This window comes from Helianthus annuus, chromosome 6 (genome assembly GCF_002127325.2).
Source record: "Helianthus annuus cultivar XRQ/B chromosome 6, HanXRQr2.0-SUNRISE, whole genome shotgun sequence".
NCBI classification, from domain to species: Eukaryota; Viridiplantae; Streptophyta; class Magnoliopsida; order Asterales; family Asteraceae; genus Helianthus; species Helianthus annuus.
Window position 1 is genome coordinate 101,296,677 of NC_035438.2, and position 26,008 is coordinate 101,322,684.

Sequence of the window (26,008 nt, forward strand, 5' to 3'; positions counted from 1 at the left end):
TTATTGTTGACGCTTTCAACCCCTCTCATACGAAATTTGATCATAACTTTCTCGTTTTAAAACGGAACTTCGCGAAATTTATATAGTATATTCTAGTGAGCGTATTTTACTGTTACAAAAGCCTCGGGTTCGTCAAAGGGTCACTCAGAGGTATAAATTAAACATGTTGACACAATTAACCCTTGTAGCTTGTAATCTCTCACTTTCTCTCACGTTTCGCTCCGTACGATCCATGATTTATTCGTTTGAAGGTACGAGCATCATTTAGGGTTACTATACAGTATATTTACCCTTCGTTGACATTTATAACCCTCGAATTTACATACTTTCAAGGTTTGTCAACTTTAGTCCTTTATTTAATATTTAATGCCACGTGTAAACTCATGACACGTGTTAACACATTATTGGACACAAAATTTCGAGGTATTACATCCTCACCCCCTTAAAATAAATCTCGACCCGAGATTTACTGAAATAAATAAGGGTATTTCTCTTTCATTGTGGCTTCAACCTCCCACGTGAATTCGGGACCTCTACGGGCATCCCATTTGACCTTAACAATAGGTACATGCTTCCTTCGAAGCTTCTTTACCTGTCGATCTTCAATCGACAAAGGTTTTTCCACAAATTTCAAGCTCTCATCTATATGCACATCTGTATGGGGTATTACCAGTGATTCGTCAGCGAAGCACTTTTCAGATTGCAGATGTGGAATACATTGTGAATTCCATTGAGCTCCTCCGGTAAATTTAATTTATAGGCAACTGACCCGACATGTTCGATAACCTCGAAAGGTCCTATGTATCTCGGGCTTAGTTTGCCTTTCTTACCGAAACGCATCACTCCCTTCCAGGGTGATACTTTAAGTAACACTTTTTCACCTACTTCGAAGTGAAAATCTTTACGCTTTGGATCCGCGTAACTCTTCTGCCTATCTCGGGCAGCTTTGAGACGGTCTCGAATCTGGGCAGTCTTGTCCGTCGTCTCGAAGACTATCTCTGGTCCTGATAATTGGACATCTCCAACTTCCGCCCAACAAACAGGCGATCTACACTTTCTACCGTATAATGCCTCGAAAGGCGCAGCCTTAATGCTGGTATGGTAGCTATTGTTGTAGGAGAATTCGATTAATGGTAGGTTCTTATCCCAACTACCACCTAAATCGATAGCACATGCACGCAGCATGTCTTCCAACATTTGAATAGTACGCTCACTCTGACCGTCTGTCTGAGGATGGTAAGCCGTACTAAAATTCAAATGCGTGCCCAAAGATTGCTGGAAACTTTTCCAGAAATGCAACGTGTATCTAGTATCCCGGTCAGAGATAATAGACACAGGTATGCCATGCAAGGCTGCAATCTTATCAACGTATAACTGGGCTAACATGTCGGAGCTATAAGTCTCCTTGATGGGTAAGAAATGAGCTGACTTAGTCAGTCTATCGACTATAACCCATATTGTATCATTTCCTTTTCTCGTCTTGGGTAACTTGGTAATAAAATCCATAGTTACACATGCCCACTTCCATTCAGGAAGTTCAGGCTGTTGTAGCAAGCCTGACGGCTTTTGATGCTCGGCTTTGACTTGCGCACAAGTCAAGCATTTGGCTACATAAGCGGCTACAGACTTTTTCAAGCCTATCCACCAATAATTTGCCTTTAGATCCTGATACATCTTATCAGCTCCCGGGTGAACAGAATATTTGGAACTATGGGCTTCCTGGAGGATAACATCTCGTAGTCCTCCATAAATTGGAACCCATATTCGTCCATTCAATCGTAAAATTCCGTCCTTGCTAAGAGTTAACTGCTCCTCAGTTACTCCCAGCTTCTCTTTAGGATAGTTAGCTACCAACACAGCTTCTCTCTGTGCAGCTAACAACCTTTCAATCAAATTATTCTTCACTTCAATGCTCTTGGCATTGATTCGGATGGGTTTCACCCTTTCCTTTCTACTCAGGGCATCAGCGACTACATTCGCCTTGCCGGGATGATATCTGATTTCACAATCATAATCATTTAAAGTCTCCATCCAACGGCGTTGCCTCATGTTTAGCTCCTTCTGATTAAACAGATGTTGAAGGCTCTTGTGATCAGAATAGATCACATACTTGATACCATACAGATAATGCCTCCACAGTTTTAGTGCGAACACAACGGCACCCAGCTCCAAGTCATGGGTGGTGTAATTCTTCTCGTGCACCTTTAACTGTCTCGAAGCATAGGCAATAACTTTGCCTTTCTGCATGAGCACACATCCCATGCCAGTGTGTGATGCGTCGCAGTAAATTACGAACTCCTCAGTACCTTCAGGCAATGTCAGTACAGGAGCGTTCCTCAACTTTTGCTTCAGAATATCAAAGGACTCTTGCTGCTTAGGGCCCCAAACGAACTTTACTTTCTTCTTGGTCAAGGAAGTTAAGGGCGCAGCAATCCTTGAAAAATTTCAATGAATCGCCTGTAATATCCTGCTAACCCCAGGAAACTACGAATCTCTGTAGGCGTCTTTGGCTCTTGCCAATTCATGACAGCTTCAACTTTAGCGGGATCCACTTGGATACCATGCTCGCTGACAACATGTCCTAGAAATTGGACTTCTCGAAGCCAGAATTCGCACTTAGAGAATTTGGCATAGAGTTTCTCATGATGCAGGAGTTTGAGAATACAACGAAGGTGTTTCTCATGGTCAGCTCGGTTCTTCGAGTAGATAAGAATATCATCGATGAAAACGATGACGAATTTGTCTAAGTACGGCTTGCAGACGCGATTCATGAGATCCATGAACGCAGCCGGTGCATTAGTGAGCCCAAAAGGCATCACTAGGAACTCGTAGTGACCGTAATGAGTCCTAAATGCGGTTTTATGTACGTCTTCATCTCTGACTTTCAGTTGATGGTAGCCTGACCTCAAGTCAATCTTCGAGAAATAACTCGCCCCTTGTAACTGATCGAACAAATCATCGATCCTCGGCAAGGGATATCTATTCTTTATCGTGACTTTTTTAAGCTCGCGATAATCGAATCACAGACGCATCGATCCGTCCTTCTTTTTAACAAACAAGACCAGTGCTCCCCAAGGAGACGAACTAGGTTTGATGAAACCTTTAGCTAGTAGTTCATCCAGTTGGGTCCTCAACTCCTTCATTTCGGTGGGTGCTAGCCTGTAAGGTGCTCTAGCAATAGGTGCTGCTCTAGGGATGATATCGATCCTGAATTCCACTTGCCTATCTGGTGGCAAACCAGGTAGATCTTCAGGGAAAACTTCTGGATATTCCGAAATGACGGGAATGTCTTCTATCTTTGGTTTAGGCTCTTCAATAAATCACTTGTGCCATGTAGATGACACAACCTTTCTTTAGACATTTTGAAGCCTTGAGCATAGTCACTTGCTCAGGCAATCCGTACTGGGTATCTCCCCGAATGGTAAGCGATTCACCAGACGGAGTCTTTATCACCATTTGCTTTCTCTTGCAGACGATTTGAGCCTGGTAGTGAGATAACCAGTCCAAACCCAATACTAGGTCAAAACCGGCCAATTTAAAGGGAAGTAGAGATAGAGGAAAAGAGTGGTTCTTAATGGATATCACACATCCATCTAACATAGTGGAGACGGTTTCTATGGTGCCATCTGCTAGCTCTACCTCGTAATTCACATTTAAGGTTTTGACAGGCATATTCAGCAATTTGCAAAATTTATGATCTACGAAAGACTTATCAGCGCCCGAATCATAAAGTACTCTTGCAAAGATATCATTTACGAGAAAAGTACCTGTGATCACGTTATCGTCTAGCACTGCTTCTTTCGCCTCCATCCTGAAGACTCTTGCATTGGTCTTCTTGGCGTCTTCAGGCTTCTTGGCATATTTAGGGCAGTTGCTTTTAATGTGCCCTTTCTCGTTGCAGCCGTAGCAGGTTGCATCCTTTATCTTTTTGCAATCCACGGTCTTGTGGTCCTTGGACTTGCATAACCCGCAAGCATACGACTTCGACTGAGTCTGCGAGTTTGATTCGAGTCTACACTTTCCAAAGTGATGTCTCTTGCAATTTTTACACTTGGGCTTCTCACCAGACTGTTGCCCATCCTTCCTTGACTCAGACCCTCTCTTGTTGTCACTGTTTCCACGGTGCTTCTTGCCCGACCTTCGTGAAGTATCTTCTTCACGCTTTCTCTTCTCAGCCTCTTTGTTCCTTAGCGATCTTTGTCGGACCGCATCAAGAGTAAAGGACAAAGATATGTCGGTTACAGATCTAAAGGTCGCTGGCCGAGAGGCCTTCACGCTTGCCTTTATTTCGGGGGCTAACCCACCGATAAAACGAGCGATTCTCTTTGGCTCCGGGGTTACCAGATATGGAACCAACCGGGACATCGTGTTGAAGCTCGTGAGGTAAGCTTGACAGTCAAGGTTCGTCATCACCAATGATAGGAAGTCAGTCTCTATCTTTTCAACCTCATGTTGATGGTAGTAATTCTCCTTGATGAGAGAAATGAATTCCTCCCATGTCATGATGTATAGAACAGACTTCCCCGAGGCCTGAACCAGAGACCTCCACCAAGCCAGGGCCTCGCCCTTGAATGATTGTGAAACAAACTTTACCACGTCTCTTTCTGCACATCCACTGATGTCCACCACGGTATCCATCTCGTCTAGCCACGTCATGCAATCAACCGCTCCTTTCTCCCCAGTGAAGTCTTGGGGTTTGCATGATACGAAGTACTTGTAGGTGCAGCCTCTGGTGCGAGATGCATCAGTATACACTTTCTCTGGACGGACACTGTTTTCATTGGACGAGTGATTATCATCGTCCTTTTTAGGCTTCGACGGTGGTTTGCTGTGAGATTTTGAGTGGGTTTTCAGCTTTGAGTGTGGTTTGGATATGGTTCTGCTCCGGGATTCAGTATACTCCTCGTATTGTCGACAAGAGCTTTTAATTCAGCGCCCGTCAAATGAACCTGGGTGTTATCGTAATCGTCTTCTTTCGAATGACTATTCTCCCCACTTGGATCAGCCATGGTAACTTGAATCTGCTACAGAAGATAATGACAAAGTTTTATTTAGGAGTTTATTATGGAATTGTCTTTTATGGAAATTCATTAACCATGGTAACAGAGACCATATCTGGTTAATTTGTTACTCACTTTTATTTAGGATTTGAACATACTTATCCTAATTACAAACAATATTGTTATTGGCACAAAATCCTAGTCACGAGGACGTTTTTATAATATTAGCCGGGATTACAGAGAATCAAGGCATGAAGGTTTGAACCATAGTCCTTTTACCTTTTCTGACAGGGAGTCATAGACTACCACTGCCTTTTGTCTTATATGACAATAATTATTGCCCGTAGGCACTACATCACTAATGGATGTTTAATAAATTCAGCCTGTAGGCACTACACCGCTAATGGATGTTTATAAGTTTGGCCCGTAGGCACTACATCACTAATGGATGTTTAAATAAGTTATCGTCTTCATTAACGATTTAACCCATGATTTATAAATCATTAATTTGGGCTTTGGAATCCTTAAAAGGATTCTTATATAGGAATGACGCGTGCGATTTTAACGAATCATATCTGCCATGAACGTTAACATGATTACAGAGGTTAACTTGGAATCCGAATCTTTTAATCAGGTCTTACCATCTTGGCTGGGTCTTATAAAGACATCTGGCTAGGTTTCACTCTTAAGATTCTTTATTTAGGCAGATTAAATTAAAAGGAATGATTTTTTATTTATTTCATATATAATAATAACAAAAATGAAATTCATAACATAAAATTCCATAAATTTCAAATATGATTACACGCTGCCCTAAACGGGACTTTTTAAATAAATAATTACCGACGCAGAGGTTTACCGAAATAAGTCCACGCAGGGACTAATTACATAGATAGGTGTCCACACAGGGACTACAAAGATAAGTCCACGCAGGGACTGAAATGCCATTGTCCTCGCAGGGACTAAACACGATAAATGTCCACACAGGGACTAAAATACTCTAAGCAAATGTCCTCGCAGGGATTTTGCTTGTAATAGTAAATTCTGTAATACATAAAGAGATTAATGGTCTCGTTTCTTCCTCCCTTTTAGTAGGTTTGCTAGGCCCTTGAGAAATCCACGATTACTCTTGCGTTCTTGTTCGAAGTCTCGTTCCACACGGTTTAAACGGTGGAGTATTTCTTCTTAGTCCGGTGGAGAAAAACGTGGTTGTTGCGACGGTTGCTGAACTGGAGGTCTAGGAGGTATTGGATACCCATGAGCTGAGTAATCTGGTCTCCAAGAGGTTCCATGAAGCGCATTATAATTAGCCGCTACCACATATGGATCGGCATCATAGTTATAGTTGTAATGCGTGTGAGTCGGCTGCTCAAACGGGTTGTACGCCGTGGAAGCGTCGTACGCTGGTATCGGATTGTCATATCCGAATGGTGGCGGAGGTGGTGCAACTGGTGCAGAATTCACCTCTGCAGGGTGACCAGAAGGTTCCCCTAATTGTGGTTCTTCTTCAGGTACTGACGGAAAGTGACTAGCACTCGAGTGGCTAGGGGTGCTGAAATGGAATTCCCCTCCTCGGGTGGACATCCGTGCGCATGAACTTCTACGCCTTGGCGGATCTGGAATTACTGGTTGAACCGGTGGCGGTGGCGGTGGCGTAACGGCCACAAACCGCGAATCCTCAGAAGGATCCTGTTGTTGCTGTTGGTCGTGAGGCGAGAAATGATGTGAAGGTGTAAAGTACCAATTACATTGGTCAAACCTCGCCTGTTAGCTGTCGGACCTTGATAGGGTGTTCCATGGAAGGATGACCCATCAGAGATCTCGATTGGGTGATTGGGAGTACCCCTTGCAGGCTCGACGGGATCTGTATCCTCGTACATATCCACTGCATTATCTTCAGAAAAGTGATCCTCTGGTCCTAAAGGGTTATACCCTATTGGCTCTTGGACATAATCCGCAGGGTTAAACTGTCCTACGAAGAAAGGTGAAGGATCGCCATAAGAACGGTGCGAAGCAGATCGCTGGAGAGGTATAAAGGATGGTTGAGGGTTATTGGGATTGTTTTCCGAATCTGGTCCAAAAGAATAACGGTATGAGGGTGTTGAGCTATGCGAGGTAGAATGTCTCGCAGGTTCAAAGAGGTTTCTTCTTCGTCTCTGTGGTTCTTCACTCCTTGTACTGGAAGGAGCTCGCATGTTCGAAGGTCCAGCCTCGTGATCATTGTGAGTAATGATCGTCCCTTTGCCTCTGCCTCCTCTTCCTCGTCTGATTGCAGGTGGCATATTTCCTGCTTTCAAAACTTTAAATAACAACAAACAATAAAAAGACAAACTGGAATAACAATTCGAATTTGTCCTATGTTCTTGTCTAGACTCAAGTATGTGCAATTGTGTCATTGAGATTAAACGCATAAGGATAGTGTTTAATTCACTCAACGTTGGCTCTGATACCAACCTGTCACACCCCGATTTCCACGTGTCTCACCGGTGGGCCCGGTGGGGGATTACCGTGACGTAGTTGGCAACAATATAGACAAACCACACAATATATGAATGCACAGCGGAAGCATAAAGATAAATATATTTCAACATTAACTGTAATATCAAAGTATCACCATTGTTGAAATAAAATCCACAGGGGATCAATAATAATAATAAAGTATTGTTCAACAGACTTCAGGCATCTTAAGCTTGCGAGACTTCTATTGATGCTAAGGAGAAATCCCAGCTCATTACGCATAGTACCTGCATTTAGTCTTTTTGGGAAAATACGTCAGTTTACACTGGTAAATACATTCAACTGACACTTTTGTAAAATGTTTAATAAAATTGGTTTAAATGCACAAGGCACAAACTCTTTATAACTTGGGATAATTTATAATTAAATCTTGTAAAGAATTACATGTTTGCTATGCGTTCGGTCGCCCGGGTCGTGCCGGGTTAAAGGTTAATAGACACGCCACAAAGCATAAAGCCGTGGCGAGAAAACCAACTGTTATACCTTTAATTAATATAGACACAATGCCGGGTGTACACCTACACCCGGATGTCGAGGTAGTGGCCATTTCGTAAAATGATGCCAAGGATATCCGGGACATGGTCATTAAGCTCCCAAAGGCGTAAAGCCAACAAAACAAGTGTTTAAATGGGTCACATTGATAATACCCAACTACTAATGAGTTGGGGTCAATTGCCCGACCAAGCGGTATTTTAAATACCATAACCCAAGCCCGTATAACGGAAAATAAGTTAAAAGTATTTACCTTTGCAAGTATAAATCCTTAATTGAAATAAATTGCAGATATCTTTTACTGGTCTCCTATTCTAGAACGAAGGTTTTAAAATAACCTATTAGAATCCTAACGGGTCTTTAATCTAGCCGTAGCTTAGACCGGTCAGTTTCAAAGGATAGATACGGTTTAATCGCGTGAAAGGCGAAAACCGGGAATGGAATGTGATTTTGACCCAACAAGTTTGAAGACTTGTTTTATAGGGGTATAATAATCACACTCTGTATTTTGGGGTCAAAACAATATGGTTTGACCCGTTTCGGCTAGTTTATGTAAACTAGTTACATAAGCCGAACCGCGCGCGCAAAAGGCGTAACGGGTAACCGTAAGTGTCCTACACTGGTTTCCTAAGTCAATATGCTTTAAAGAGGTTGTGGTATCAGTAGGATACCTTCCATAATGCCCGTAACGAGTTTAAGTTCATATTATGCCCCGTAGAGGTATTTCGGTCTTTTTAAAGATTATAATAGAGGTTTCAGAGTTCTACAGGAAATCTGAGTTTCTCGAACAGTTTATAAAGTCTAAAATACTTTATTTATTAGTTAAAATCAGTAGCAACTGGAATCGGGTCAAAAGACCTTGTAGAACTCAAGTTATGGCCGAAAAGGGTATATTCGGTATTTACCGAACCGTTGCCATAACCGCAGGTTATGAGCAGGTTAAAAATAATTAAAAATCTTTAAAAATCCCAAAATATTATTTTACATCAGTGAGTAAAAGGTTTGGTGTCGAAATCTGGGTTTAGATAGGCGTTATGCTAATTGCGCTATATTATTACTAAAGTTTCCGTAATTTGCGCTATTTAGCATAACTCCTATTCTGGACCTCGGATTGACGTGAAATTTTAGGGACATGCTTAGAAATCAGTAACTAAGGTTATGATTCTTTCATATGTCCGAAATTCTCGTTTTAAATCAAAAAGGGCATTACGGTCAACTTTTAAGCATTTAACGGAAATGTGTAAAAGACTCGGACAAACAACGAACCGGCCACAGAGGGTTATACCATCATGTAACCTGGTTCTTAGAGAGTCCTAAGGCATATCTAAATCAAACTTTAACGGGTCAGAACTGAAGTCAATGCAAAAGTCAAAGCTTTTGCGACTTTCGGCTCCGAACCGGGTCAAAACAGTAAATGGTCGGATCAAACAAGCTTAGACTAGTTAATATACTTATTATCATGTTTTATGAGTGTTTAAACAGGTTACATATCATCTACATTACTGATTATGCAAGAAATCGCAAAATAGCATTTCTGTTGACTTTTTCTAAGCACGTTTGACTCGACATTTGGACTAGTTAGAGTGGGAATCAGAGGGTGCCCTTTTAGGGGTTTAAAGCCCACATGATTACCAACATATAACTATCTTTGATTCGACAAACCACTGGACCATTTGTGATTTATCGCAAAGTCAATCGTTAATTACGATGGATTGACTTTTAAGCTAAACTAAGCAAAAACTAAGCGATAAAAGGGTTGGCATACTTACAGAAGCTTGGTGCATGACTAAGGATGTTAGAAGAGTGCTTGAGAGCTCCAGAGATGATCAGAATGCAGGTTTTGAGGTGTGTTTCAATTGTGCACAATGTATGTCCTTTTATAGTGAAATTTTGAGCTTTGGATCATTACACATCACCCTACCATTGAACATGGATGATCAGTAGGTGGCCCTTGGTGCTAGGGGGCAAGTAGAGGGCGCCCATGCTCCAATAAATGCACACAAGATCGTTCACAAGCTCAATTAGTGAATCTGCCCATGTTTTCTGCATCTGGGACTCCCACGCGGCCCGCATTAAGATTCAGGCTACATGCACGCAGGCCGCCTGAATCTTCATGTCAGGAAACATATCCACAGGTGGCTCGCGGCCCGCATTAACTTGCTTGTTTCACCCACGCGGGCCGCCTGAGGCCTGAATTTCAAGATTTTCAAATCTTTTGTAATGATTAACCTGACCTTTCGGTTTCGAAGGGGTAACTTTGCGATTTGGCCCTCGATTATTTACAATGAAGGACCTCGTGACTTTTACCCGCATTGTTAAGTCCCCGGTTAGTTTAATTACTATCCGAAAAGCCTTAACTTTTATTGTTGACGCTTTCAACCCCTCGCATACGAATTTGATCATAACTTTCTCGTTTTAAAACGGAACTTCGCGAACTTTATATAGTATATTCTAGTGAGCGTATTTTACTGTTACAAAGCCTCGGGTTCGTCAAAGGGTCACTCAGAGGTATAAATTAAACATGTTGACACAATTAACCCTTGTAGCTTGTAATCTCTCACTTTCTCCCGCGTTTCGCTCCGTACGATCCATGATTTATTCGTTTGAAGGTACGAGCATCATTTAGGGTTACTATACAGTATATTTACCCTTCGTTGACATTTATAACCCTCGAATTTACATACTTTCAAGGTTTGTCAACTTTAGTCCTTTATTTAATATTTAATGCCACGTGTAAACTCATGACACGTGTTAACACATTATTGGACACAAAATTTCGAGGTGTTACAGTGTAAAAGGTTTGGTGTCGAAATCCGGGTTTAGATAGTCGTTATGCTAATTGCGCTATTAAATTACTAAAGTTTCCGTAATTTGCGCTATTTAGCATAACTCCTATTCTGGACCTCGGATTGACGTGAAATTTTAGGGGCATGCTTAGAAATCAGTAACTAAGGTTATGGTTCTTTCACATGTCCGAAATTCTCGTTTTAAATTAAAAAGGGCGTTGCGGTCAACTTTTAAGCATTTAACAGAAATGTGTAAAAGACTCGGACAAACAACGAACCGGTCACAGAGGATTATACCATCATGTAACCTGGTCCTTAGAGAGTCCTAAGGCATATCTAAATCAAACTTTAACGGGTCAGAACTGAAGTCAAAGCAAAAGTCAAAGCTTTGCGACTTTCGGCTCCGAACCGGGTCAAAACAGTAAATGATCGGATCAAACAAGCTTAGACTAGTTAATATACTTATTATCATGTTTTATGAGTGTTTAAACAGGTTACACATCATCTACATTACTGATTATGCATTAAATCGCAAAATAGCATTTCTGTTGACTTTTTCTAAGCACGTTTGACTCGACATTCGGACTAGTTAGAGTGGGAATCAGAGGGTGCCCTTTTAGGGGTTTAAAGCCCACATTATTACCAACATATAACTATCTTTGATTCGACAAACCACTGGACCATTTGTGATTTACCGCAAAGTCAATCGTTAATTACGACGGATCGACTTTTAAGCTAAACTATGCATAAACTAAGCCACAAAAGGGTAGACACACTTACAGAAGTTTGGTGCACGATTAGGGATGATAGAAGAATGGTTTGGAGCTCCAGAAGCAAACTTGAATGCAGGTTTGAGGTGTGGTGAACATTGGTGCAATGTATGTCCTTTTATAGTGAAAATTTGGACTTAAGATCATTACAACTCACCCTACATTGGATCATGGATGATCAGCGGGTGGCCCTGGGTGCTAGGGGGCATGTAGAGGGCGCCCATGCTTCAATTAATGCACATAATGTCGTTCACAAGCTCAAACAATGCATCTGTCCAAAGTTTCTGCATCTGGGGTCCTTACGCGGCCCGCATTAGGATCATGCAACATGGACGCGGGCCGCCTGAATCTTCATGTCAGTAAACGAATCAACAGGTGGCTCGCGGCCCGCATTAGCTTGCTTATTTCATCAACGCGGCCCGTCTGAGGCCTGATTTCCAAGATTTTCAAATCTTTTGTAATCATTAACCTGACCTTTCAGTTTCGAAGGGGTAACTTTGCGATTTGGCCCTCGATTATTTACGATTTAGGGCCTCGTAACTTTTACCCGCATTGTTAAGTCCCTGGTTAGTTTAATTACTATCCGAAAAGCCTTAACTTTTATTGTTGACGCTTTTAACCCCTCTCATATGAATTTGATCATAACTTTCTCGTTTTAAAATGGAACTTCGCGAGATTTATATCGTATATTCTAGTGAGCGTATTTTACTGTTACAAAGCCTCGGGTTCGTCAAAGGGTCACTCAGAGGTATAAATTAAACATGTTGACACAATTAACCCCTGTAGCTTGAACTCTCTCACTTTTTCCCGCGTTTCGCTCCGTACGATCCATGATTTATTCGTTTGAAGGTACGGGCATCATTTAGGGTTACTATATAGTATATTTACCCTTCGTTGACATTTATAATCCCTCGAATTTAAATACTTTCAAGGTTTGTCAACTTTAGTCCTTTATTTAATATTTGGTGCCACGTGTAAACTCATGACACGTGTTAACACATTATTGGACACAAAATTTCGAGGTGTTACAGTTTGAAAATCAATGGGGTATTTGGTTGAATGACAGAAATACCTTTCTGTTATTTGTTTTTCAATTATAATATCCCTTTATTTACGAAATTGCCACTGATAAAATTGTAGCTCTTGATCTTTAGGAATCTAAGGTCATTGTAGGAATCAACATTCAATAAGATGTAAACGTGATTTCACCGCGTTCCACCTCCTCTGCGTGACGGTTATTGTAAGAAAAAGCTAGCAGGGGTGGAAAAGGCGTTGAAAATCAAGTTAAAATATGTTAAAAACAAGTGAAACTAATAAGTTGTTGGGTTTTTCACATGTTTATCAAAGTCATTTTATCCAAATAAAATGAAAACGCATCGGGATAATTATTTAAAACATGTTACTTATTAGATATAAAACCCTTTTTATATGCAAAACCCAATAACCCGGATCCATATACGAACATGCATGCTATTAAAATACAACCATATGGTGTTTTAAAATACTAACATTGAAAGAGCAAGGAGTCTTGAAGAAGATGATGTTTCTTGATGGTAGCTTCCAAACAAGGAAGCCTCAAGCTTGCATACCCTAAGCCTCCAACAAACACCTTATGTTGCTAGGATTTTCACTTATGAACTCTCTTGAAAACCCCTCTTGGAACCCACTCTTGGCCAAAAATATGAGAGGGGATTATGGAGTTCTTGCAACTTGAATTAAGTGAGAGAAAGTGTGTCTCTAAATGATCAAATCAAGTGCCATCTTTTTATGAGATTTTGCATGTAAATCAAGTTGGGAAGCACATGTGGCCGGTCATAGGGCCACCAGTTTTGGCCAATGAAATTTTTTCCTTTTCCAATTTAAGTCATGTTATTATTTATAACCTTTTATAAAATATAACATCATATGTTATAAGACTTATGCAACATCTCACAACTTTTATAATGTTATTTAACCCATTAAATAACATGATAAAATATTCTCTCAAAATAAATTATCCATATAATTTATTAGTTTCTCAAGTGCAATTATTTAGAAACCCAATTTCTAAATATTCCAAGTGTTAATATTTATTTGTTTGATCGTATCATAAATAAATATTATAGGTATTTGTCAGCTTGTTATTGGGTATGACCCGACTTGGATCATAACGTACTAGTCACATCAATTTAATATGTGTCTTGGGCATACAGAGTCCAACATAAGTTGCCTGAGAACATTGATGTCATATATTCTAAAACCAACAAAACTAATGATGATTATGAATCTGAAGTTGTTAATAATGTGGTTGATAGTGTTCTTGAATATGAAAATGAAACTAACAGTGAGTCCACTAAATACCAAAGTTCAAAGAATCTTTTGAAGATGAATAATGTTTCCATAAGAATTACATTCCGAAATCCGAAACCAACTTGAATGATGATCTAAACCTGGTCATGTATAAAATGAACGGAGACAAGTTGTATTCGGACGAAGAGTTTCCGATTCAAAATATCAATTTGAATAAAATTGAAAAGGTTTTTAAACAGGTTGAAGTGGATTCGTCTGAAGTTGAGAATTTGTCAACCACAAAGAGGTTGTTAAACTTTTCCAAAGACAAAGCTTATTACACCAAACCGAAACACTCTCATTTTCAAAAGAAAAATTACAAAATAGGAGGTACGGGTCAGGTAACGATAAGTTCAATCAGAGAAAGAGGTTTGAAAACCCAAACTATATTCAAAAGATGAACTTTGTGCATGGCACAAGTTCAGATAGTGACAAAGAATCCCAAATCTATGGTCAATCTAATGGGGAATTCTTTGCTCACCAGAAACAAAAATAGGTTGAAGGTACCGCTGTCGTCAATGACAATCGGACATGCTTCAAATGCAATGAAGTTGGACACATCGGGATAAAATGTCCAAAATAAACACCTAAGCCTGTTTATGTTCCGAAGAAACAAGAATCGACAGATGTTAAACAAAAGGGTCCAATGTTTGCTCCTAAATAAATTTTGAAACTCCCACACGGCCCCATGTTAATCCTGTAGAAAGTAGAGTTTTAAGAGAAAAAAAAGGAAGAATAAAAAGAAAAGATAGAAAATGATTAGGCCGTTAATTTTAAGCTTTCTTAAAATCCTCGTGTCCCCGGCAACGGCGCCAAAAACTTACCGTGTGCGGGTGTGTATATATTTTTAGCTCTTTTTTTGCTCGCCAATTCAAGTTTTAAATTTATAAAACACGATATTCTACTATCACTCTACACACACGTTAGGGCAAGTGCACCCATCGCGGACGTAGTATAGTAATGGCAAGATGCCGAGGTCGTCCAAGGACACGTGAGCTTTTAGTACTGGCTTATCGTCAACGTCTAATCGAACCAAACTTTGAGTAAAGGTTTTTAAAACTATAAAAAGATAAACTAAAAAAACAAAATAAAAGTAAAAACAAATAGACAAGAAAGAATCACTTGGTTTCGACTTATCTTTCATGTACCCTTTTGATGATTTCAGCACTTTGGGCATTTTAAGAGATTATCTTAGTTATAGTAGTAGGCCCCTCTTGTGAAGGCGACGTTACCCTCAACGTAGTGGTCTAAGTCAGCAAGAATACAATCCCACTAAGTCAGATTATTGAAAGATAATTAAGTAAGTTATTAATGCAAAAAGTGGTGGGGCCCTTCCAGGTAGCGATCACCCTCAACCCTTTGGCCGAGTCAGCAGGGATACAGTCCTTGCAAGGTTGGTTTAAAGTTTTAATAGTAGTTTATAGATAATGGATTCAAGCTTTTTGCATTTCTCCCGTGGTGGGTATTGCCCGCTCCGACTCGTGAAGTGTTACTGGGCTTGAACCAGTTTCTCGCAGGATCTATACACTGAATTAGACATAAAATTTACCCAACCACCCTTCTAACCCCCTTCCAGGCAATTAACGCGCTTTATATAGACCATAAAGACACGAATATGTGAATCAACAACATATGAAGAATGATTAGATAAATTTGCCTTCAATATAGAAAACTAGTTATTTAAGTCATTAGTATATACCTAACTAAAAAGTTGCCAAAGATTGGAAATCATAAAAGAAAATACATAAAAGATTTGTCTTCACCAAGTGATGTAAGAGTTTAGCCAAGCATGGCCTTTGTTTGACAAAGACTCTTACTATCAATCTTGAATCCCGAGACTACTACACACAATCTAAAAGATGGAAAATGGATGATGGTGGTTGATGATGGTGTTGTAGTGGTGGTGGGGTGGTGGCAAGTGAGAAATAAGTGGTTTGCCAAGGGATGGTTTGGAGTGACACCAAGCACACCTATTTATAGCTGAAATCAGAAGCTTCACCATGGCATGTGCCCGCCTGGCATGGCCCCGTGGTCATCTCTCTCTCTCTCTTCCTCATTAACTGCTTGTCAGGTCTTGTACTAACAAGTCCCCATATGTCAACGGCACGACCCGTGGCCAATGTACTTGTTGTACTATCGCAGATTCTGAAAATCTTTGAGTTGAGCACGCCCTGTGTTGGCTTAGGGTAGAGGTAAGGCTTACATGCATCCACCCTCCCTAGACTACACCGATAGTTTGACTATATGTGGGATTATACTTGGTAAGGTTGTTGTTTTTATCCTTAAAACACGGATGTGTTCTGTGTCAATTTAATTGTTACTATCTAAGCAAGTCAATATACTTGGTAAGGATTGAACAAATTCGTTGAAGATTGCGTAAGCACAATAAGAATATCCAATGATAAGAATCACACTTTTGAACTTTGACAATGTTTTGTAGGATCATTGATTTTGTTAAGAGAACGTTCGGTGATTTTGTTAAGGTCGTTCGCTTGTAAACCTTTTGTATTCTACAAGAAGGAATGATATGATTGTTTAGGTTTTGTGAAATAAATAGAAAATAGAAATTGCATGGAAAATTGTCGCATGTTGGGCACATGGGTCATAGCCAACAGAGGTAAGTGATCTTTTTGAAACTAAAATATTTAAAGTTAGGGGTTGTTTGTTTACCTCTTAATGGAGCTCTTAATGGTTCAGACCTTTTACTGGTTCAACACTTAATGGTTTATATTGTTTGTTTCGCGAGCAAATGTCTCTATGGTTCAGACATTTTCCTCTGAATGGTTAAGCATTATACTGAGTCTGAATGGTTAAGACCTCTAATATGAATTGGTCAGATATTTGCCTCTGAACGGTTAAGCATTATATTGGCTCTTAATGGTTTAATGGTTAAGACCTCTTACTAGTTAAACACTTAACTATTCAGAAGTTGTCAAACAACCCCTTATTTTCATCAAACCAACTGGATTAATATAAATCCTGGGCCATGCACCGCCCAAATAGAGCCCAAACTCCCTCTAATAGCCCACCCGGACAAAGAAATTAGAAAATTATACGAAAACGTTTAATTAGGGGGATGTTTGGCCTAACTTTTATTGGCTTATGCTTATATTTTAAAGTAGCTTATGCTTATTTTCTTTCATTTGATATGTTATTTTTAAGTGTTTGGATTAGCTTATATTCTACAAGTTGATAAGCTCTTTTTAAGTGTTTGTGTTAGCTTTTTCTTATTTAGCTTATGTTAGTAAAATGACCAAAAGGGGAATGGTTACATATTATCACATAACTTATATTTTATATGTATCTACTTTGTTTTTATGAGTTATACCATCATTTTTGGATAAATTTATGTCGAGTATGACGTAAAACTTCAACAAAAACACATTAATATTCAATAAACTTTCATCTTGGTTTGGTTAGATCTCCTGCAATCATATCTCTAACTACACTCATGTATAAATCATCTATTCTACATTGTGTACTTGTGTCTTCATTTACTTCATTAATGTCATTAGATCCTCGACCATTATTTGGAGTGTAAGATTCTTGTTGCGCCCTGGTAAATCCTTCATCACATGTATCTTTTTTTCTAATATAATTATGTATTGCCATAGATGCTAGCACGATCTTCACTTGTGTCTCGTAGGTGTAATTGACATGCATATGTTGTAATATCTCCCATCTAGCCTTCCATATTCCAAAAGTTCATTCAATGACATTTCTCAATGATGAATGATGGTAGTTAAATATCTCTTTCGGTCCCCTAGCAGCACGACTAGCAATCGTTTTTCCACGACAAAAATCTGGTAGATGATAACGAATGTTGGTTCCTTTATATGGAGCAAGATAACCTCTAGTATTTGGATATCTAGCATCAACAACGTAATATTTATCTATAATGAATAAAATAAATAGTATTACTTATATAAAAAATTGAGCAAAACATAAGGTTTAAGCAAACATGGAATGGTAATAACCACCTATTGGACGTGGAAAATTAACTTCGGGCCTACGCAATGCTTCATTGAAAATTCTAGTATCATGTGTTGTCCCCTCCCATCCAGCTCATGCAAACGTAAAACACATGTTAAAATCACATGTCGCCGTTATGTTTTACGTCGCGTATCCTTTTCTACCAATATATTTTGGTTGCTCTTGTTCTCGAACAGATGCCCTCACATGTGTCCCATCGATAGCTCCAATGCAATCCTACATAGAGAAACGTAGATGGTTCATTATTTCAAGTCCATGACTTGAAAATTAAAACAAAGAGAAAACAATTCAATAAGTAAAAAACGAAGAGAACAAATTACCTCAGTATATGAAAACAGGTTGGTATTACTCCACTTCAAGCAAATTTTTTGAATGCTTGATAAATGGTAGATGGGTGTTTGATAAATAGAATTTTTTTAAGGTAAGAGTTAATGGTTTGAGAAATAGTAGATGGATTATAAGAGTTGATCTTTTCTCCATATGGCTTGAGAATAGCTCTCACTAATACCTTTGCAATTTTGACAAGAAAATGAATACATATTTGCTTAACTTTCTGCAGTTTTCACAAGAATGAAGTTGACTTCTTTTAATAAAACTTCAATGTGGCTTGTTACAGTGTATAAATGCAAATATGAATGTGAGGTAGTTGGCTGCAGTTTTCACGAGAGAAGTTGGCTGCAGTTTTTAGTGGAATGAATTTATACTATACTTGTTTAATACAAAGCCATGTGAGGTAGCTGCAATATTAAATGCAAAGCAGTGGTGACAAACTAATCGGTGGGTTAAATGCAATATTAAATTCACTCATATTCCTTTTATTTGAAAAAACAAGTCACTCAAGCTGACAAACTAATCGGTGGGTTACAAAGCCCTGCTGACCATGTGATTATGTCATTGAGTCAAATAATTAATAATTAAATCTTTAGTTGTTTGTTAAGTTATTTCGTATTATGGGAAGGGGTATAATACCATTGTGTGTATCAGATTCAAATGAGTTAATCCACCATTTGAGGGCAAATGAGTAAAAAACCATCTTCTTCAAATAAGCTTATTTAAATAAGCTTATTCAAATAAGCTAAAAAACCATCATCAAATATACTTTTCCAAACTAGCTTATATAAGCTAATAAGCATAAGTTTAAAAAGCTAAATCAAACACCAAATTAAACTTATTTTATAAAAAAAAATAAAAAAGCTATAAACACCAAATTAAACTTATTTTATAAAAAAAACTAAAAAAGCTATAAGCTTAGATAAAAAAAAAAAAGCTAGTCCAAAACACCCCCTAGATCTCCCGCGCCCCCCCTAGACTACACCGATAGTTTGACTATATGTGGGATTATACTTAGTAAGGTTGTTGTTTTTATCCCTAAAACACGGCTGTGTTTTGTGTCAATTTAATTGTTACTATCTAAGCAAGTCAATATACTTGGTAAGGATTGAACAAATTCGTTGAAGATTGCGTAAGCACGATAACAATGTCCAATGATAAGAATCACGCTTTTGAACTTCGACATTGTTTTGTAGGATCGTTGATTTTGTTAAGAGAACGTTCAGTGATTTTGTTAAGGTCGTTCGCTTGTAAACCTTTTGTATTCTACAAGAAGGAATGATATGATTGTTTAGGTTTTGTGAAATAAATAGAAAATAGAAGTTACGTGGAAAATTGTCACATGTTGGGCACATGGGTCATAGCCAACAGAGGTAACTGATCTTTTTGAAACTAAAATATTTAAAGTTAGGGGTTGTTTGTTTACCTCTTAATGGAGTTCTTAATGGTTCAGATCTTTTACTGGTTCAACACTTAATGGTTTAGATTGTTTGTTTCGCGAGCAGATATGTCTGAATGGTTCGGACATTTTCCTCTGAATTGTTAAGCATTATACTGAGTCTGAATAGTTAAGACCTCTAATATGAATTGGTCAGACATTAGCCTCTGAAGGGTTAAGCACTTAAGCATTATACTGGCTCTTAACGGTTTAGACCTTTTACTGATTCAACACTTAATGGTTCAGATCTCTTACTAGTTGAACACTTAACCCTTAACCATACAAAAGATGTTAAATAGCCCCTTACTTTCATCAAACCAACTTGATTAAAATAAATCTTGGGCCATGCACTGCCCAAATAGAGCCCAAACTCCCTCTAATAGCCCACCCAGACAAAGAAAATCAGAAAATTATACGTAAACGTTTAATTAGATCCCCCCTCCCCCAATCCTTCCAAAAAAAAAAAGGACAAAATTTTGGAGTTTTTTCTTAAACTAGTGTTGGTGGAAAAACTATTTACCATTTTGGTGTTCCTTAAGAACTATTTACCAAAGTGGTGTTTTTCCTTTATTTTATATTGTGTTTACTTTTTCTTTGTTAAAATCATAAAAAAAGAACGACCCGACATTTCAATTGAATACTTAATTAGTTTATTTTTTATATTTGATTCAATCAAATAGAGATTGAAATCTTTAAATTAGCTTTTAATATTGAAAAGTAGGACTACATAGTTCTTACGTTGACTCTGTGGATTTGGTTTGTGAATTCATCATTTTATTTTTATGATCGAACATAAAGATTAGAATTTTTAACATTAACTTGTAACATGAAACAGAATGATTACATAGCATTAATTTTGACTTTATTTGTGATTTTATAATTTTTATGATGGGACACGTAGCGAACAAATTTCATATTTAAAAAAAATGGGTTTGTTTTACGTAATGAATCCAATTTAATGTAGTATTTCATACAGATTCAAAACTAGATAAAAATGGTTATCCTCGTAACGTAGTATTTCATACAGATTCAAACTAGATAAAAATGGTTATCCTCGCTCAACAAACGTGTTTTTAATATGAACCATATTAAACCTTTTATTTTGTTTGATATAAAGACCGGTAGTGACTCGCTTTTATTTAACATTTTTTCGTTTGTATAAGAAATTGAGACCGGTAGCGACTGGGCTTTATTTGACATTTCTTTTTGTTTTTATTTGATATCGAGACCGGTGGCGAATCAGGTTTTAATGTTTGATTAATTGTTTTATTTCACTGTTAAATTATTTGGGATGATTTAAAAACACTATAGTCGTTTGATAGATAAAAATACTTGATTTAATGAATTTAAACCTAAAAAGGAATAAGAAAAATGGACTGCCCGAATAAATAAAACAAAACAAATAAAAAACAAGTCTAATTTATATAATATTAAAGAGTAAACTGTAATTTTACCCCCTGAGGTTAGGGGTCATTGGCATGTCTACCCCCTAAGGAAATAATTGCAATTACCCCCCCCCCACTGTTAACTCTTATGTCGCAACCTTACCCCCCGGGCCATTTTTCCGTTAATGTTTCCGTTAGTGAGTGATGAATTGTCCAAATTGCCCCCCAACGTCTTCCTCTTCCTCATTTAAGAGCTTGAAGCCCTAAATTGTCTGCCTAACCCCTGTTCTCATTGTGTTCTTCAATCGACCCCCAAATTCGTTGAACATGTCTTCATCTTCTTCCTCTGTGCTGCGATCCAAGGAGACCATGACCAAAAGTCAAGCTTTAGACATCATATGTCCTTGTGGTGCAAAAACAGTGTTCAAGGAATCACAATCCAAAGCTAATCCTGGTCGATGGTATCTTAGATGTGTAAGTTTCTTCTGTTTAATGGTTATTGAAACTCAAGTTTCTTTCTTCTGTTACTTATGATGCCCTATAATAGGTTGGAGGATGTGGATTCCTCAGATGGGCTGATGTTGGTGAAGAACAGGGATGTCCGATTTGTCGAGAGGTAATGCCTGCTTTAATTCAAAGCATTAAAGATAAGGATGAGTTGGCTAAGTGCAAAGAACAGTTGGCTCGGTACAAGAATGGCGATGTGTTCAAACTGAAGATGTACTTTGTGATTACTTGGGTCTTGATTGTTCTACTTTTTTTGCTTACGTAGTTTAGTGTGGAGAAATTGGATTTGGTTGTGTATTTTGTCTGTAACTGTATTTGAGTTATGAGTTTTCAAGTTTATGCAATGGTCCTTTTCAAGTTCTTATATGTTTGTGTTGGTAGCCTGCTTGTAATTCTGTAGGTATGGCTGACAAAAAGAATGATAAAGTTGAGAATGAGAAAGATATTGCTAAGAATGAAGATGTCGTTGCAGCCGAAGAACCAGACAGTTATGTATACTTTGAGGATCAAGACTCTGAGATACTCAGACCTTACAGTCACACCCTGGCTTTGCGGAAGCGTGGGTTTATTTGGTGTGACTTCTTAATACCATAGCTTAATCACAACAAAGCTATATGAAAGTAAAACCATGATGATCATCCATTAATTCAAGCTTTAAAAATAAAATACGACAACATTGTTTTCAAAAGTCGACCCATGCAACGAAAACTACAACACGACATAATAAAGATATTGTTCATACAACACAACCATAAGACGTGGAATAAACACAGTTTAAGACTTGTGACTCATCCAGGCAAAAGTCACCATCCCTAAACTCGGATGACATCATTTCTCCTACGCAACTTGACGACAAAGCATACCTTGCCAGATCCCTAATTTCCTAAAATACATGTGTCACACCCCGATCTCCACGTGTCACCGGTGGGCCCGGTGTGGGGTATAGTGACGTAGTTGGCATCGTCATAGACAAACAACACAATATAATAATGCACAGCGGAAGCAGAAATAGATTCATTTCAACTTTAATTAAAATGTAATAATAAATATCACAAGTAGTTGAAATGGATCCACAGGCGGATCAAATAAAATAAGATAAATTGTTCAACAGTTTATTGTCGTCCGAGCTTGCGAGACTATTGTGGACGCTCTTTAGGAAACAGCCAGCCTAGTACGTATAGTACCTGCACTTAACCTTTTGGGAAAATACGTCAGTTTACACTGGTAAATACAAATTAACTGACTCATTTTGAAAAAGATTTGAAAATTGATTTAAATGCACATGGCATAAATATTTTTATTAACTTGGGATAATTATGCAATATAAACTTGTGAACGAATTACATGCTACTCGTACGTTAGGTAGCCCGGGATCTTGTCCGGTTTAAAGATTAATTGACACACCACATTAATGAGTTATACATGACGAGTGTACGCCTACACCCCATGCTCAGGTCGTGGCCATCTCGTAAGATAATGCCAAGGATATCCGGGACACGGTCAATAACCCCCCAAATGCTTAAAGTAAAACAAGACTGTTTAAACGAGCCGGACAAACTATTCCAATTGCATACCCAAGGGTGCAAGATTTGAACGCTCGATCAAGCGGTATTCTATATACCATACCCCAAGCCCGTATAGGGAAAATAAGTTAAAATGTATTTACCTGAGTAGGTATGAATCACAATTGGTAAGTGTAGATAGCTTTTACCGGGCCTCCTATTCTGGAACAAAGGTTTATAATAACCTATTAGATTCCTAACGGGTCTTTATTTAAGCCTAAGCTTAGACCGGTTAGTTTTAAGGACGATACGGTACAAGCGCACGATTAAGCGAAAAACCGGATAGAATGTGATTTAGACCCGACAAGTTTGAATACTTGTATAATATGGGTATACTAAATACATTCTGGATTTTGAGATAAAAATGATAACGTTTGACCCGTTTCGGTCAATTTACGCAAACTAGTTACGTAAACCGAACCGAACGCAAAAAGGGCGTTACGGGTAACCAAAAGAGTCATATGCAAGTTCCCTGAGATAATATGCTTTAAATATGATATAATATCAGCAAGTTATGTTCTATTATGCCCCGAATAATTTTAAACTCAATTTATGCCTTAGAAGGGCATTTTGGTCATTTAAAATGTTATAAAAGAGTTAAATTGGAAATCTGGGTTTCGGGTCTGATTTATACAGTACATATACTTAATTTGGCATATTATAACAGTAGGGTATGACCCATATACCAAACTTATCATTTAAAATCAAACTATGCACCGTAGGGGTATTTTAGTAATTTCACAAGGGCTAAAAATGTCAAAACTGGAAATCTGAGTTCAAAATCTTATACTTACTGTTATTATATGAAAATATGCTAAATACATCAGTAGGTATGAGTCTTATATGTTTAATATGAGTATAACGCTTACTATGCGCTAAAAATGCGATTTAGAGCCGTTTCCTGGTTTTTAAAAGAAAGCTGAGATTTTTATATTTCCAGAATGCTCAAACTAATTTATTTAACAAATAAAATTAGTAGAAAAAGGTTTGGGGTCAAAAGGATGTATAAAACTCATTTTATGGCTTAAACGGTCAAAACCGGCATTAACCGAATCGACTTAGCGACGTATGATCCGATCAGCCAAAAATTAAATAAAAATCTTCAAAAATCCCAGAATATTATATAACATCAGTGGGTAAAAAGTTTTATATCGAAAAGTGGCCTTAAATAGGTTATACGCTAAATGCGCCGTTTATTTAACATGAAGATATAGTTTTACGATATCGGCCATATCTCAAAATCTGGACCACCAACTGATCTCAAATTTTCGGTGCAAGTTTATAAATTAGAAATAAAGATTTCTACTCTTTCACTTTTCCAAAAATCACGTTTTATATCAAAAAGGGCAAAATAGTCAACTTTTAAGCATAATCGGAAACATGCATATGAATCGGTTAAGCATAGACTCAAGTTGCAAAAATTCCAGAAAGTTAAACTAAAATAAAAATGGTCTAAAATAAGCTCTAATACAGATCTCATACATGCATGCACGGATCCGAATCGAGAGTCAACGAAAAAGTCGTTTTACAAGACTTTCGGTTCCGATTCGTGTTTATACTAAAGATTGTCGAGTTGATTATGATAAAACACATTCTTATATTCATTATAAGTTATTTTTGATGATCAAACTGATTGCATGTCATCTACATTACCATTTATGCTATATTTCGCAAAAACGATTTCTGTTGACTTTTTAAGAACGTCTTTGACTCGACAAATAGCATGCTTAGAGTGGGAATCAGAGAATACCCTTTTGAGGGTTTGTTTCCCACATAAATACCAACTTATAAGTGGTTTCAATTTGAGAAATGACAGAGCCAAACTCGTTTAATCGAAAAGTCAAACTATATGAACAACGGTTTGACTTTTAACTAATAATCTATGCTAGAACGGATTTAGAGCATGATATGAAGGCTTACAAAGGTCCTAATGAAGCTTAGATAACACTAGGAGGCTGCCTTGTCGATCAGATTGCTCCTGGAAAAGTCTTGTGAGGTTTTGATAGTTTGGTGTTCTTGTTTACAATTCAAGAACTCAATAAAATGGAGCTTTGATCAGAATTTATGGAGAAATCAGATGTTGTAGGAGCCTCACAAGTGTCCAAGACATGCATGCTCATCTATTGGTGAGAAATGGAGGTGATCCCAGCTGTTTTGCACTAAAAATTCGGACCAAACAGCCCCTATTTGCGAAAAGCTGCACCTGGGCTGCCAAACTTTGATTAAAAATGGCAGCTTTGGTCCCTGTCTTTGCACGCGAGGTTTCGGCTATTTATTTTGGCTCGTAAACCCTCAAATCTGGTTTTTAAGAACCTTGGGACATTTACCAACATGGTAATGTCCTCGGATAACTTTGCGCTCACCCGAAAAGCCATGAAATTCGACGTTGACGCTTTTTACCCCTCAAGTACGGTTTTGGCCATAACTTTCTCATACGATAACGAAACTTCATGAAATTTTTACCACATATTCTAATGAGTATATTTTAGCATTACAAAGCTTCGGGTCTGCCAAAAGTTCACTCAGAGGTATAAATTAAACATGTTGACACTTTTAGCCCCTATAGTTTGTATTTCCTCACTTTTGTGCAATTTCCGCTTCGTATGATCCATGATCCATCCATTTAAGGTTATAAACATTATGTAGGGTTATTATGGAGTCTATTTATCCATTGTTGACACTTTGGACCCTTACGTTCCATAGTTTTCACCTTTTGTCAACTTTAGTCCCTCTAAAGTTTGTTTTCATATATGCAAAGCTTATGACACGTGTCAATGCATTATTGGACGAAAATTTTCGAGGTGTTACATCCTCACCCCCTTAAAAGAAATCTTGACCTCGAGATTTACTGAAACAAATGAGGGTATTTTTCCTTCATCGTGGATTCCACTTCCCACGTG

General features: G+C 38.2%; 1 long non-coding RNA gene across 4 annotated transcripts; it reads right to left on the reverse strand.

Moving 5' to 3' along the window:
• Positions 1-17,370: 17,370 nt before the first annotated feature.
• Positions 17,371-18,539, reverse strand: LOC110934966. 4 transcript variants are annotated; one of them, XR_004860834.1, is made up of 3 exons: positions 18,207-18,539; positions 17,874-18,102; positions 17,371-17,761 (listed from the first exon to the last, which is right to left on the reverse strand). It is a non-coding gene; the product is annotated as an uncharacterized LOC110934966 (long non-coding RNA). The 4 variants fall into 4 exon arrangements; XR_002588759.2 differs by having other exon boundaries at positions 17,371-17,786; XR_002588760.2 differs by having other exon boundaries at positions 17,371-17,746; positions 17,871-18,102.
• Positions 18,540-26,008: the final 7,469 nt, after the last annotated feature.